The sequence below is a fragment of the Neofelis nebulosa genome, chromosome 13 (genome assembly GCF_028018385.1).
Source record: "Neofelis nebulosa isolate mNeoNeb1 chromosome 13, mNeoNeb1.pri, whole genome shotgun sequence".
NCBI classification, from domain to species: Eukaryota; Metazoa; Chordata; class Mammalia; order Carnivora; family Felidae; genus Neofelis; species Neofelis nebulosa.
Window position 1 is genome coordinate 86538414 of NC_080794.1, and position 13266 is coordinate 86551679.

At 48.2% G+C, this 13266-nt stretch overlaps 1 long non-coding RNA gene across 2 annotated transcripts; it reads right to left on the reverse strand.

The window, feature by feature from the left end:
* Positions 1-154: 154 nt before the first annotated feature.
* On the reverse strand, positions 155-12963 carry LOC131493548 (uncharacterized). Of its 2 annotated transcripts, XR_009252736.1 has the most exons (5): positions 10877-12963; positions 5777-5929; positions 4136-4268; positions 2180-2353; positions 155-761 (listed from the first exon to the last, which is right to left on the reverse strand). It is a non-coding gene; the product is annotated as an uncharacterized LOC131493548 (long non-coding RNA). The 2 variants fall into 2 exon arrangements; XR_009252735.1 differs by lacking the exon at positions 10877-12963 and having other exon boundaries at positions 5777-7052.
* Positions 12964-13266: the final 303 nt, after the last annotated feature.

The following is a 13266-nucleotide window of genomic DNA, read 5'->3' on the forward strand; positions in this document are numbered from 1 at the left end:
TGTGCGTGTGTGTGTGTGTGTGTGTGTGTGTGTGTTTTAACCTGGAAGTTGCAAAACTCTTTCCAAAGGGCTAAATGTACCCCCAAGACTGTCCTTGCTTTGTTTTTGACTGAATGAAAGAAAACAGCCAATGCAGGGGTGGGGGTGGGGGGGGGGGAAGAAAGACAGGAAGGAAAATCCTAGCCACAGCCCTGGTTTCTTAACCATTTAATTTCCCATGTCTGTGAAGCAAGGAGTCTGGACTGACACTCTATCCATAAAGACTCTGTGCCCATCCATAACAGCCAGCTAGGCAGACAGAATCTTACGTCCGGCAGATGGTTGGCCTTTGGATGGGAACTCTGCCTCCTTGTTCACAGGAAATGGAAACCGACGTGGCATCCAGTATTGGATTGTTAGGTCAGGGTACGGGGTCAGAGGCCAGGATCTGCTCATTAAAATTTCAGATAGATGGTTTCTTGTCCCTTCCTTTCCAGAAGAACTGACCTTTGCAATACCGTTTCCTGTGTGCTATTTTTGTTTAACAGCCTGGGCATTCATGAACAGGGCACTTATTCCTTACCCAAGCTCACATTTAGTTCAGACCGCTCTGAGTAAAGCCGATGAGAAATGGAGGCAGATTTTCCTAAGCCAGGATTTTACAGGTCGCCACTCTGACTTCTGTGAAGGGTCAGCCTCCTCGCAGCTCGACCTATTGATGAGCTTCAGACACAGGCTTACAGAGCAGCTTTTATCTATCCAAGCACAGCTCCCCAGGCTTGCTGCAAAAGTAAACAAACACAGTCACCCCACGATTAAGATTCTTGGAAACCTTTTTAATTCCATCTCGTGGCGGGGGCTTGAAACTCATGACTCTCTGCGATAACGTGGAGTCTGTTTTCTTTTCATAGGTCTTGCTTCCAGAACCCATGCCCCACCTCAAGAGGCTGCTCCAGTTGTCACTCAAGAGCACTGAACAAAGAATGCTTTGGTGGAGGGCGGGGGGGGGGGGGGATCAGGGACTCGAGAGGGCTCCGGGTCAGAAGGGACATGGAAGGTCATTTGTACCAGCTCCCTCCACCCCCATCTACGCTCATCTGCAATGCCCAACCGACCATCCACGACTTCCTTGTATACCTACTGTGACGGCGAACTCATTCCTCATTACTCAAGAGAGACCATTTTAAGTACCCCAAGTGACTGACAATATCCAGGAGGGACAGAGAGCCACCCCATGGCCAGAATGCCAGCTGCTGAGACATCCCCCTCCACCCCCACCGCTGTCCCTTCCCAGTGTCACTGGGCCAGGGTGAATAAAAAGACAGCACTCAAGAAAAGGTAAACAGAGAATCTCAAAAATAAACACAAACTCACGAGGATGACCAAATATTTGAAGGTCCTCCTTCATTCAAGAAATAAAGCTTAATCCCCTTCCCTTTTCGTGTGCGCTGGGCTTGGAGATTCGTTCTAATGAATAAAATATGGCCCAAGTGCCCGTGCAGGAGCTCTGAGACTATAGCATGAAAGGCTGGAGTGACTCAGGTCGCTCACTCCGAAGAAAACCAGCTGTCACGAGGACTTTCCAGCAGTCCAACGGGGAAGAACTGAGATAGGAAAGGGAGGTCTCCTGTCATCAGCCACGTGAATGAGCCTTCATGGAAGCCATCTTCCAGCCCAGTCAAATTTTTCAATGATGGCAGGCCCAGGGCAGTATGTGAGGGACCCCACGGCCCAGCCACCCTCAGCCACCCTCAGCCACAGACACTGCACGAAATAATGGACGTTTATTGTTTTGAGCCACTTATTGGGGGGGGCGGGGGGGGGAGGGTGATTTGCTGAGCAGTAATAGTTAATCGGCGTTTAACAAAGCAAACATTCCATTTCTACTAGAAAGGATTTCACTATGAAGGGCACCTCCCTTGTTTGAGCTTTGAGTACAAGTTACAGACAGATGGCCCTAGGCCTCAGCTAAATAGCAGCATGACTGTCGAAGTACCTTCCATTTACTGTCACAGACGACCCAGTTTGTGAACAAAGTGTACCGTCATCCCATCTATAGACTGACACGCCTTTTATGTGGCGAGAGGGCGCAGGAGGGGGAGGCGAGCGCACAAGCTTGGTTCTACAGCTTGACTCAGTTCCTTCTATGAAGGACGGTTGAACATGTGATTGAAGCCACAGCGACGGACGGTATACCCACCAGGACAGCCATGACCAGCAAAGCACGCCATCCAAGGGTGTGGAGTTTCACCAGCTTCTCGGAGTATTTGCGAATCAGATGGCAGTGATCTGATCTAAACAGCCACTTTCCGGAAGTTGTGATACATTTTTTACCAGCTGCCTAAGAACCTGCAGGCGTTTGCTGTCGACGTGTCTTGAACACATCAAAGAGAAAATGAGATGAAAAGGTCATGCTTGCTCTTGGATGGAGGGACCCATCAGGAGAAGCACAAAAGGCTCCCACCCGTCAAGGCGGGCCACTCCCTCCTCAGGTTTCTGCTCTGGAAAGATGCATGGGTTCCCAGAAGCCAGGCAAGCTGGGATTGGTGGGGCCTCTGGAGACAAGCCAGGCCCTCCATAATCAGTCTGGCCTAGTCCCCAGTAGGCTTCCTCCCAGGGAGGGGCCGGCCCTATTTTACAATAACCCCAGGGAAGGCCATTCCAAGACGTGCATATGTTTCTGAAACTCCTCCTTTACCTAATCTCTCTTGTGGCAAATTAGGCCGTTTGCCTCTTAGTCTGTGCTCTTGAAATTGGAAAATAACTGGGCACCGGCCCCCCTCTATGTATTGGAATACAGTCCCCCTTTCGTCTTTACTGTTTTAGGCAAATCAACCCCAATTTCTTTAACTCGCCCCATGGGTCCTATCCTTGCTCTCTTTAATCATGTTTTTTGCTCTGCTTTGGAGCCTCTCCAGTTTCCTGATTTCTCTTAAACTGTGGAGGCAAAATGTGGCCACGGAGCTCCAAGACGGGTCTGCATGAGGCCGCGGGGAGCGGAGGCTGGTTTATTGTGTCGGCTTTATCGGTGGTGGGGTCTCTCCTCTTCGGAGCCGGACTATTTTCTACTTTGGGGGTGAGGAACTATTCCGGGCAGCACCGGGGAGGCCGGCTGCTCTGATGTGGGTGAGGCCGGCCCTCCATCGCATCCACGGCATCCCTTGATTGTGGCAATGCAGCCCTCCTTTTCACTGCATCTACTTCAGCCGGCCCCCTGGATCTCAGTTTTCTATGCTTCTTTGATGGGCCTCCTTCTATGCGGGCCTTTCTCCCATTAACTACTCCTCACAGGACTCATGCAGAAAAGCCAACTCAGAGTTCCAGGGCCTGGGGTCCATTGTTCTTCCTCCCGCACTGAGCTCGGGTCTAGGATCTGATGGAGCTTTAATTTTGTAGCAGTTACCCAGCACTTGACATTTGTCATTACCACCGTGTCCTGGTCCAGGAGCAGCCAGCCCCACTGCCCCAAGCCTGCCAACTTAGGTCCGTATCAGTGACAAAGTGCGCCCTGGCCTCCCTGTATAAACACTGCCAGGGTTCCTTTCCCTGAGTAGGAATATCGCCTAATATTCTTAGGCAATATTCCCGAGGGGGTATTCAGCTGTCTTTGTCCTAGGCTGAGCTGAAGAATAAAAAGTAGTTAAGCAAACATCCCCAGAGCTCCTTCTGTGTCCTGTGCTGGAGGCGAGGGACACAGACAACAGCCCCCACTCTCCTGCCCCCCTAACTGTGTGACAGAATGGCTCTGAGCCTACCTAACATAGTCGTAATGGACAGCCTCTGTCCTGCATCTGTCTGCTCTGCCCCCTGGCCCCCAGGATCTCATCGACCCCAGAGTCCTATTCATTACCCTTCTTTTGAAGGAGGAGAGGGAGGCTCTGAGGAGTGACTTGGTCAGATTTAAAAGCAGTGCAGCTGGGATAGGAAGCCGGGTGTGTCAGACTCCAAGGATACTCCATCTCATTTCCTCTCTGCTGAACCCTTTCTTTCTTCCTCTCTCCCTCAACCACACCCTTCCAATTAGTCATAAAGTCCCATCCACTCAGCCCCAGGAATCGCTCCTGAGTCCGTCACCAACCCCCCCTCCAGCCCCAGGGCCAGATAACCATGGCACCTCCCCTGGATGACCCCAGGGCCAGGTAACCATGGCGCTTACCTCTGACGAGGCTCACAGTGCTTTCCCTGGATGACCCCAGGGCCGGGTAACCATAGTGCCTCCCCTGGATGACAGTCTCAGGCCCCTCGAGCTTGATTTGCTCTCATTCCAGCTTCTGCTATTGCAAAAGCACCTTTAAAATGAAAATCAGACAAAACTTCGCTGAATCCTCATGGCCTTTAGTAACATCAAATCTCCTTCGCGGGATACTCAAGGCCATTTGGGATTTGAGAACCGCCAGAGTTCCCAACCTCATCTCTCTCCTCCCCCCACCCCCTCCCGGCCCCATCCTTTAGCCACGTGGGACCACTGGACGTTTCCAAAGTGTTTAACACTTCATGGCTGTCCATGCTTCTCTGAATGTCTGAATGCCCTTCTCCTCCTTTCTGATCCGCCCTTCAAAGCCCGGAGTGGCGCCATTTCCTCCGCATTGTTTTTTTCTACTACTCCAAGCAAAACGGAGACTTAACTCTCTTTCTGTGTCTCCACTGCTGACATCAGGCTTACCACTTTGTACCATAATTATTGTTATGCGAACCTGCATGCCTTACTGGATGGGGAGACCCTCAGAGGTAGGGCCCCTTGACCTGTTGCTATTATATCTGATATGCCCATGCCTCACCCAGGGCCTGGCAAAAAAAAAAAAAAAAAAGAAGGCCCAGCAATTTCTGGTTCAGTGGATAAATGAACCAATGTGTGACTGTGTTCCCACTTGGGTCTTTAAGACTTTTGCTCTCCATACAGCCTGCCAGGCCAGGCTCAAGGATAGTGATTCCATGTAAGCATATTTATTGCTGAGGTCCAAGAAGATAAGTAGGCAATATTTCATTTCTTTCCCAAGCCATTCCCCCAATAACCTCTGTAATTAGTCCAGTTAAGGCCCATTACCATTGCAAATCAAGTTAGGACTGATTTCCACAGTGCTAGCAGTCTGTATCAGGACATGTTTTATTTTCTCAAATCTTCCACTTTTAACTCAGTCTGTTACTTCTGGTGCCGTTTTTAAACGTAAGAGAAAATCAAACCGTTTTAAAACTCCAAACAACCTCAAACTGTTTTGTGCTAGTAATCAGACAATGGATAAAGATTGTGGTTATGTAGAGCTATTGCCAACAATGGAAAAAATAAATAACAGCATGAGTCAGAATAATTCGAAACCAGAAATGTGTGTTGGTAATAACTCAGAAAGTCACATGGAAGGGCCTTGGTCACAAAATCAAAGTTGATGTGTTTGTTTTTTGTTTTTCTTAATTATAATCCATTAGAGAGCCCCTTGTACCTGGTAGAGTGCCAAGAAACCTTACAACATCTAGTATTGGGAAATCAAACCCCGGCACCTTCAGGAAAATGCTATCTGTCTTGGGGGCGGGATGCAGACAGTCTTGTGTGCCATATGGAAAAATGACCCACAGTGATGAGGAAGCAATGTATCATTGAAGAGGGGACCATTAAAGTCAGGGAAAAGCCATTGCCGCAGCCTAATCCTTCTAGGCACATTTCCAGCAGCACAGGGGGAACGGCAGCCTCACTCTGGGTGGGGGTGATGTGGAACCGGATCCCATGACCAACTGCACTGCATGGGAATACCAGAAGCATTACCAATAGTGTGGTTTTGCTACTCAAAGCCAGCTGCTTATCCACCTTCACGGAGGCAAGAAAGTACCCCGCTTCATCATCCCCCGAAAGAATGTTGTCCCCCGTCCTGTGTTAGGCATCTTAATGACATCAGGCTGCAATCTGCCGGCTTGGTCCCCATGACCCGCGACCACGATCTCCATCCTGGAGGTGACCATCCTGGAGAAAGAAAGCAATGGGACAACAGAGGGTCAGTGTCACCCTCCCACCCCCTAAAGGGCGGTCCTTCAGGCCTTAAGAGAGACAGGCGTCAAGGGTCTAAACATGCACCCTCTCTAGAGCTGAACCCCACCCCCTTCTTCTGCTTCGATTTACGGCAACTGACCTATTTCACTGCTCCTTTACCGACCTGCTTCGGAGTTCTGTTTTGGAGGGTGACACAAAGGTCTCGTGCATCCCCGCGGAAGAAGAAACGGGCGCACGGGCACACGCGTGCACACAGCCCGGAAATCAAGGCCGGAGCGGTCTTCCACACAGGAGCCTCTGCTTCCTGTCACAAAGACGCTTGCCAGCACTTTAAAAAGGGCCAACGGTGCTTTCAGAAGTGAAAATGCGTACACGGTCATGTATTAGATGCTTACGTTCTGGGAAAATACCTTCGGGGCCATGCCAGTGTGTGTTGGTGGCAAGCCTCCCGGCCCGAACAGAAGCCAGCAACGGATACCCGAGTCATGGCAGATCTGGATGCGAATGCCCTCCCCGAACGCGCCCTGCTGAGTGTCACTTGAATCGGAGGCTGTATATCTGAGCTGTCACCCCGCCGTAACCGGTGGACTAAAATTACATATCTGTTCCACGAGGGAGAATTATAGTCTGGGTAGCAGATGACCAACATGTGGTTCCCCAAGTGCTAGTTGTGGGTCCGCTGACAGCCATCTATGGTAAGAGCCATTACCATTTGCTGAGCGCTTCTTGTGGTCCAAACACCTCACCTGTATTATATATAAACCTCTCTACTACTCTGTGAGGTATGTTTTAGTGTCCCATTTTTACAGATGAAAGACTAAGGCCCAGTGACACTAAATAAGTCATTCCAGACCTCCCAACCACCAAGCAGCAAACCCAAAGAAGGACCCACACCCAGGTCTGCCCTGTACAAACATCTGCATCTTCTTTCCCTAAACCAGATTGCTTCTTCTAAAAGCAGATTCTACCCAGATTTAGAGTTAAATCCTGTGATCATCCCGCGGCCAGTAAGCCATTTGGTTTCTGTCCCTTACCACCTATAAAAATGGGAGGGCTCTTGAACATTGATAGATTTTTAGGTCAATTAAAAATGGAAAGATATAGGGGCGCCTGGGTGGCGCAGTCGGTTAAGCGTCCGACTTCAGCCAGGTCACGATCTCGCGGTCCATGAGTTCGAGCCCCGCGTCGGGCTCTGGGCCGATGGCTCGGAGCCTGGAGCCTGTTTCCGCTTCTGTGTCTCCCTCTCTCTCTGCCCCTCCCCCGTTCATGCTCTGTCTCTCTCTGTCCCAAAAAAAAAAAAAAAAAAAAAAAAAAAATGGAAAGATATTAAATGCCATGTGGTGTCCTGGATCACATTCTGGAAGAGAAAAAGGACATTCGTGGAAAAAACTAGCGAAATCCAAATAAAGGCTGGAGTTTAGTTGATAGTAATGTACCAGTGTTGGTTTCCTGGTTTTGACAAATGTACCGTGTTATTTTAGGTGTTCATAATAGGGAAAACTGTGTAAAGAGTACGTGAGAACACTCTGTACTGTCTTTGCAGCTTTTCTGTAAGTCTGAAATGATTCCAAAATTTAAACGTTGACTTTTGTAAAAAGGGACATCTAAATAAATAAAAGGAAAAGAAGGGAGAAAATAGTAGTTCTCTTCCTGTGGTTTCTGACTGTCGAGATGTGAACCAAGTATTTATTGTAGGCTGGACAGACGTGTGGACTGACACTTCCAGCTACACATCAGTACTCTCGGATTAACACAGTTATTTAAATAAATTCATTTAAAAGTGCCACCAAATGCATTGTAGTTTCTTTGTCCTTGTAGATTTTCTTAACAAGCTCCTAAGGTGGAACCATTTAATGTAAAGATTTTTAACATTACAAAGTGATCTCAAAGGCTAAGTGGAACAAAATGTGCATAGCATGTTACCATTTATCCAGAAGATGTGATATGAAAATATGAGTATGTGTAAAATGTTATGCTATTATTATATTGTTTTGTAAACAAAAGGATAAACCATAAAATTGTTTAAAACTATTCCACATAAGGGGAGAAAGGATCATGACAGAGAAGGAGTAGGTTAGACTTCTCCGAACATACTTTGGTTTGTACATCTGATTTTGAAATCGTGAAAATGCTTACACAGTTATAGAACACATTAAAATATTAAAAAAATCAGCCCTCAAAAGTCGAAAGCAAAGTGAAACAAACTTAGCTATATACTGATTTGTGGCATGACCACAAAGACAGAAACTAATCCACGTGACTTCAAACATGAACTTGACTGCACACCCTTCGTTAGACACAGACTAAGAACAAAAGAATGTGCGAAAAGGAAAAACAAAGGGTTTTTACTGATCATGTCATGGACTATAGGGTTAGGGTTGTTATTCTGAGATTTCCAATTGATGGGATCAAGTGAAATGCCCCTAAAATTCTAATTCAAAATATTCTTAGAAACTCATTATACATTGTGTTTTAAAAAACATATCTTCCAGGGGTGCCTGGGTGGCTCAGTCCGTTAAGCGTCTGACTTCAGCTCAGGTCGAGATCTTACAGTCTCTGAGTTCAAGCCCCTCGGGCTCTGTGCTGATAGCTTAGAGCCCGGAGCCTGTTTTGGATTCTGTGTCTCCCCGTCTCTCTACCCCTCCCCTGCTTGCTCTCTCTCTCTCTCTCTCTCGCTCAAAGATAAAGATTTAAAAAAATTTTTTAAACATACCTTCCAGCTTTATGCACTGAAAAGGTCTGGAAACAATGACCATCCAATCACTAAAGAACGTGTCCAGTGCCTAGACTATGGTCTCCAAGGGCCACGTGCATTAAATGCCACCAGGGCTCCTTGGAGAAATGGTGGACTCCAGACCTGGGAGAAGGATTATAGGAGGTGAACCTGGAAAATCTTGTCCTATCATAAAAGGAAGCTATCAAACACCACTGGAGTCAAGCCAAAAGGAACCAGGAGCTAACCTGACCAGGCCCCCATTAGTCAAAGATAAAATAATTTGAACATCAAAAATAAAAACTTAGTGGAACGCGTGGGTGGCTCAGATGGTTAAGTGACTGACTCTTGGTTTTGGCTCAGGTTATGATCTCACAGCCATGGGACCGAGCCCCCGTATCGGGTTCTGGGCTAGGTGTGGAGCCTGCTTAAGGTCCTCTCTCTCCCTCTCTCTCTGTCCTTCTCCTCATCGTGTGCATGTGCGTGAGTGTATGCTCCTGTAATCTCTCAAAATAAATACATAAACTTTAAAAATAATAATAATTGGGGCACCTGGGTGGCTCAGTTGGTTAAGCAGCCGAGTCTTGATTTTGACTCAGGTCATGATCTCACAGTTGGTGAGTTCAAGCCCCACTTCGGGACCTTCACTGTCAGCACGGAGCCTCCTTGGGATTCTCTCTCCCCCTCTCTTTCTGCCTCTCTACCTCTCTCTCTCAAATAAATAAATGTCAAAAAATTAAAAATAAAAATAATAATAACTTAGTAAACTGAACATAAAAAAAACATTTGTGTTCATGAATTCATTAGAATAGATAAAAACAAACAAAAACCACCTCTCTGTTTGCTCAGGACGCTAGGGAACCAACTCACTATTTTGAAAATGGGTTAATGAAGACAAAGATTATCCTGACTGCTGTATGAACTCTCCCTTTGGGTGTTGAAATAGTTGATGAAGGGAAGTTTGTGTCTAGAGAAGCAGACAAGGCAATCAATGAAAAGGGGACAATACAATTAGAGCATCACTGGTTTTGCAACCCCCAATGAAATAACAAATCTAGGAACGATCATGGCTGCTAACGTTTCTGAGATGACCAGACATTGTGCCTCCTGATGAAAGGATACAGTACTTTGTCTGAATCCAGCGTGGATTTTAAAAAATATAATGAGCAGAATGGCACCTGGTGGCTCAGTCGGTTAAGGTTAAGTCGGTTAAGGTCCGACTTTGGCTCTCATGGTTCATGGATTCAAGCCCCGCATCGGGCTCTGTGCTGATGGCTCAGAGCCTGGAGCCTGCTTCGGGTTCTGTGTCTCCCTCTCTCTCTGCCCTTTCCCCACTCACATTCTGTCTCTCTCTGTCCCTCAAAAATAAATAAACATTAAAAAGTTTTTAAAAAATATAATGAGCAGAGAAAAATACTCAAAGACACCCTGGGGATGCAGCTAGCTAGGTCTGGACAGTGGGCAACCAGGGCAGTGTCATCCAGCAAGGGTTCCCAGGCTGGCAATCGGCATCACTGGGGAGCTTGTGAGAATGCAAATTCTCACGCCCTACCCCAGAACTACTTAATCAGGAATCTCTGAGGCTGGGCCCAGAGATCTGTATTTTAACAAGCTCTCCATGTTTGTTAATTCTTTTGCATGCTAAAGTGTGAGAAGCACTGATATCCAGGGGAAGCAATCTGATTACTTCAATAAATGAACTGCAAAAAAAAAAAAAAAAAAAAAAAAAAAACCCAAGAAGGAAACTTCTGGATTTGTGAAGATTTTTTAAAAAATCAGCAATATGCAGTATGTGAACTTTGTTTGGCTCCTGATTTGTAAACACCGACTTGATATTTGATATTAAGAAGTTATTGTTCATTTTTGAAGGTACGATAGCGGTCTTGTGGTTACATTTCAAAGAGTCCTTTCTTTAAGCAAAAATGTACTCATATGTTGTGCATGAAATGATGTCAATGTTTGGGATTTGTTTGTAAGTGATTCTGGGGTGGGAGGAGGGGAATCAGGCAGCGATAGGCCAGAAACAATATTAGCCACGTCTTTGGAACTACTGAGGCTGGGGGTTGGAGGCATGGGAGCTCCCTATACGACTCTCTCTCTCCCTTTTTCAATATTTTTCAAGCTTTCTATAATAAGATGGTTTTTCAAAAAAGGACTGGCTCAGGAAAATAATATAGCAAACATAACAAAATGTTACCAATTGTTACCTGGATTGATGGGTGTATTAGGGTGGTTATTACATTTTTTTCTGTACTTTTCGACGTGCTTGAAAATGCTCATAAGTCAATAAAAAAACTTACCTGGAAAAAAATCTGAAGTAGGTGCTCATGCTTAAAAAGTGGGCATCACTGTAGAAAATTCACATCACCGCGCTGTGTGCGAGATGAGCTCCACGTGGTCTCTGCCCAGTTCTGGGCCCTTCCTGCTCCTCTGCCTTCTGGAACCAGAGCATCTGAGAAGAAAATCTCTGCCCCAGCCGATCTGCTCCTAATTCCAACAAACGTGAGGGTCCTTTACGCGTCCTGGGACGTTAAGTGATAACGTTCTGTTCCGTGTATTTGTTAGTTCGTTTGGTAGCTTCGTCTTTATTGCTGCATACGATTCCATTGTAGGCATATACCTCAAATTATTTAATGGAAACTTGGGTTGTGTCCAGTTTTTAAGTGTTGTGAGTAGACCGTCAACGAGCATTCTCGTGAGTGCCACACGCCGGGCATGTGCACACACCTACCTGGGGTGTCCACCCAGGAGTGGGGTTCCTGCCTCGTGGGATCATCGTGACCCTATATTTACCTTTAGCAGGTACCTGGCAACGCAGTGCCGAGGTCGTGGCCACCGCGCCTCCCGCCAGCAACGCATGGAAGTCCCAGCTGCTTCCTCTTCGCAGTGACACAACCGCCACCGTATTTTGCCATTCTGTTATCACCCTGGTTTAGAAGCCCCCCTCAAAAGTGTCCCGTGTTCTTCTGCAGAACTGGCGCCCCTCCTCTGGCTCCTCCCTCTGTTGCAGCTCCTAACGTCTCCGCGGAAGCATCTGGTTCCTGAGTGTCACGTGTCATTAGAGTCCAGACCCCTCAAGCGCAGGGCACCGTCTTATTCCTCTCGGCATCCCGGGGAGGTGTCGGCCCGGCGCACGGTCCCGGCTCAGTTGTTTGATTCAGTGAGGAAATGAATGGATTCATCGGCCAATCCGTCAACGTTCTTAAAAACCTAAAAGCCTATTTACCTGGCAGGACTTGGTACGCCTTTCATATAAACAACTAAACTCTTGGGGCCACGTGAACCTGTTTTCCATAGCTATAACACACAGGAAAATTTGGCCTGAAATTCAGAGGAGTCTCAGGGATCGGTCGTGTTTTCCCTCTCCAAGGCCTCCTGTGCACCAGGACTGGAGGCACGGAGAAACAGGGCTCACCTGCCAGAAAGGTGCTGCCTTGCTTGGCCCCAAGCTTCGATAGCGTGGATCCCCCCGGCCACCATCCTGCCACGAACACAGAAAACAGCATCCGCACGCTCACGTCTTCAGTCCTTGCACCGACCAGCAATCTTCTCTTCGTGGAGGTTTAACGACGCACCAACGCTATCCCGCGCTGACCCCGGCTCTGAGTCCAGGAATTCTCGGAAGCGACCTCACGGTCCAGACGCGCACGCCAGGAGGAGAATGACCGCGGAGACGCCACGTGGGTCAGGTCCGACAGACACGTGCACGTAACGGTTGCCATCGGGCGGAGGGGGGGGTGGAAAATCCACTGCCGGGGGAATACCCCGTGTAGATCGTTGTAACCACCAGCAACGAAATGACAGAGCCCTTCTCCAGGCCACTTTCGTTGAACTTCTGCAAAACGATTACACCAGTGGGCTGACCCCTGCCACTTGGGTTGTGAGCGTTTCTGTATGTAGAGGGTGGTGCAGAATGGGAAAAACATCACAGAGACCGAGTGCTGACAAAAGCAGAGCCAGGAGAAAGGCTGCGGAGGTCAGAACGTGTGACCTGCATCCCCTCAAGTCACACCAGCCTGGGGGGGAGGGGGGAGGCTGCATCGTTGCATTTATCTGCGTTTCCACTGCATTTGCAATACCGGCTCTTGTGCCCCTGAAGGCACAAGACTCAGCCCTTTACTTCCGGGTGGCTCCTAAGACTGTGCGTGTGTGATCCGAGCAAATGCCCTTGGCCTCCACTGGCCCCCTCCCCTCCCTGGTGTGGTCCCCAGCCCCATCTTCCTGCAGCTGCGCACAAGAAAACACCAGAAGGGCCAGATGCCCTGTGCCGGCCCCAGCAGCATGCGCTGTGACAGGTGACCCCAGTCAGGCCACCTCGTTTGCAAATATCCCCTGGGGATTGTAGTGTCAGTTCAGGCTGGAAAAAAAAAAAAAAGGTATGGCGGTGGGAGTCTCCCCATACTTACCTGCCCTGTTCCCCCAAGGAAAGCAGGCCCTGCGTGGCTGGCCCTCGTTTCTCCGGCTTGCTGGGGTAGCTTACTTCTGCCGGGCAGACTCCTGGGCTTTGTGCTACAGGAGGAGAGAATGGGCAGAGGAGAACTGGAGAAAGGCCAGCAAGAGAGGTGACGGCTTCACCTGAAGCCTGTGACAGGGACAC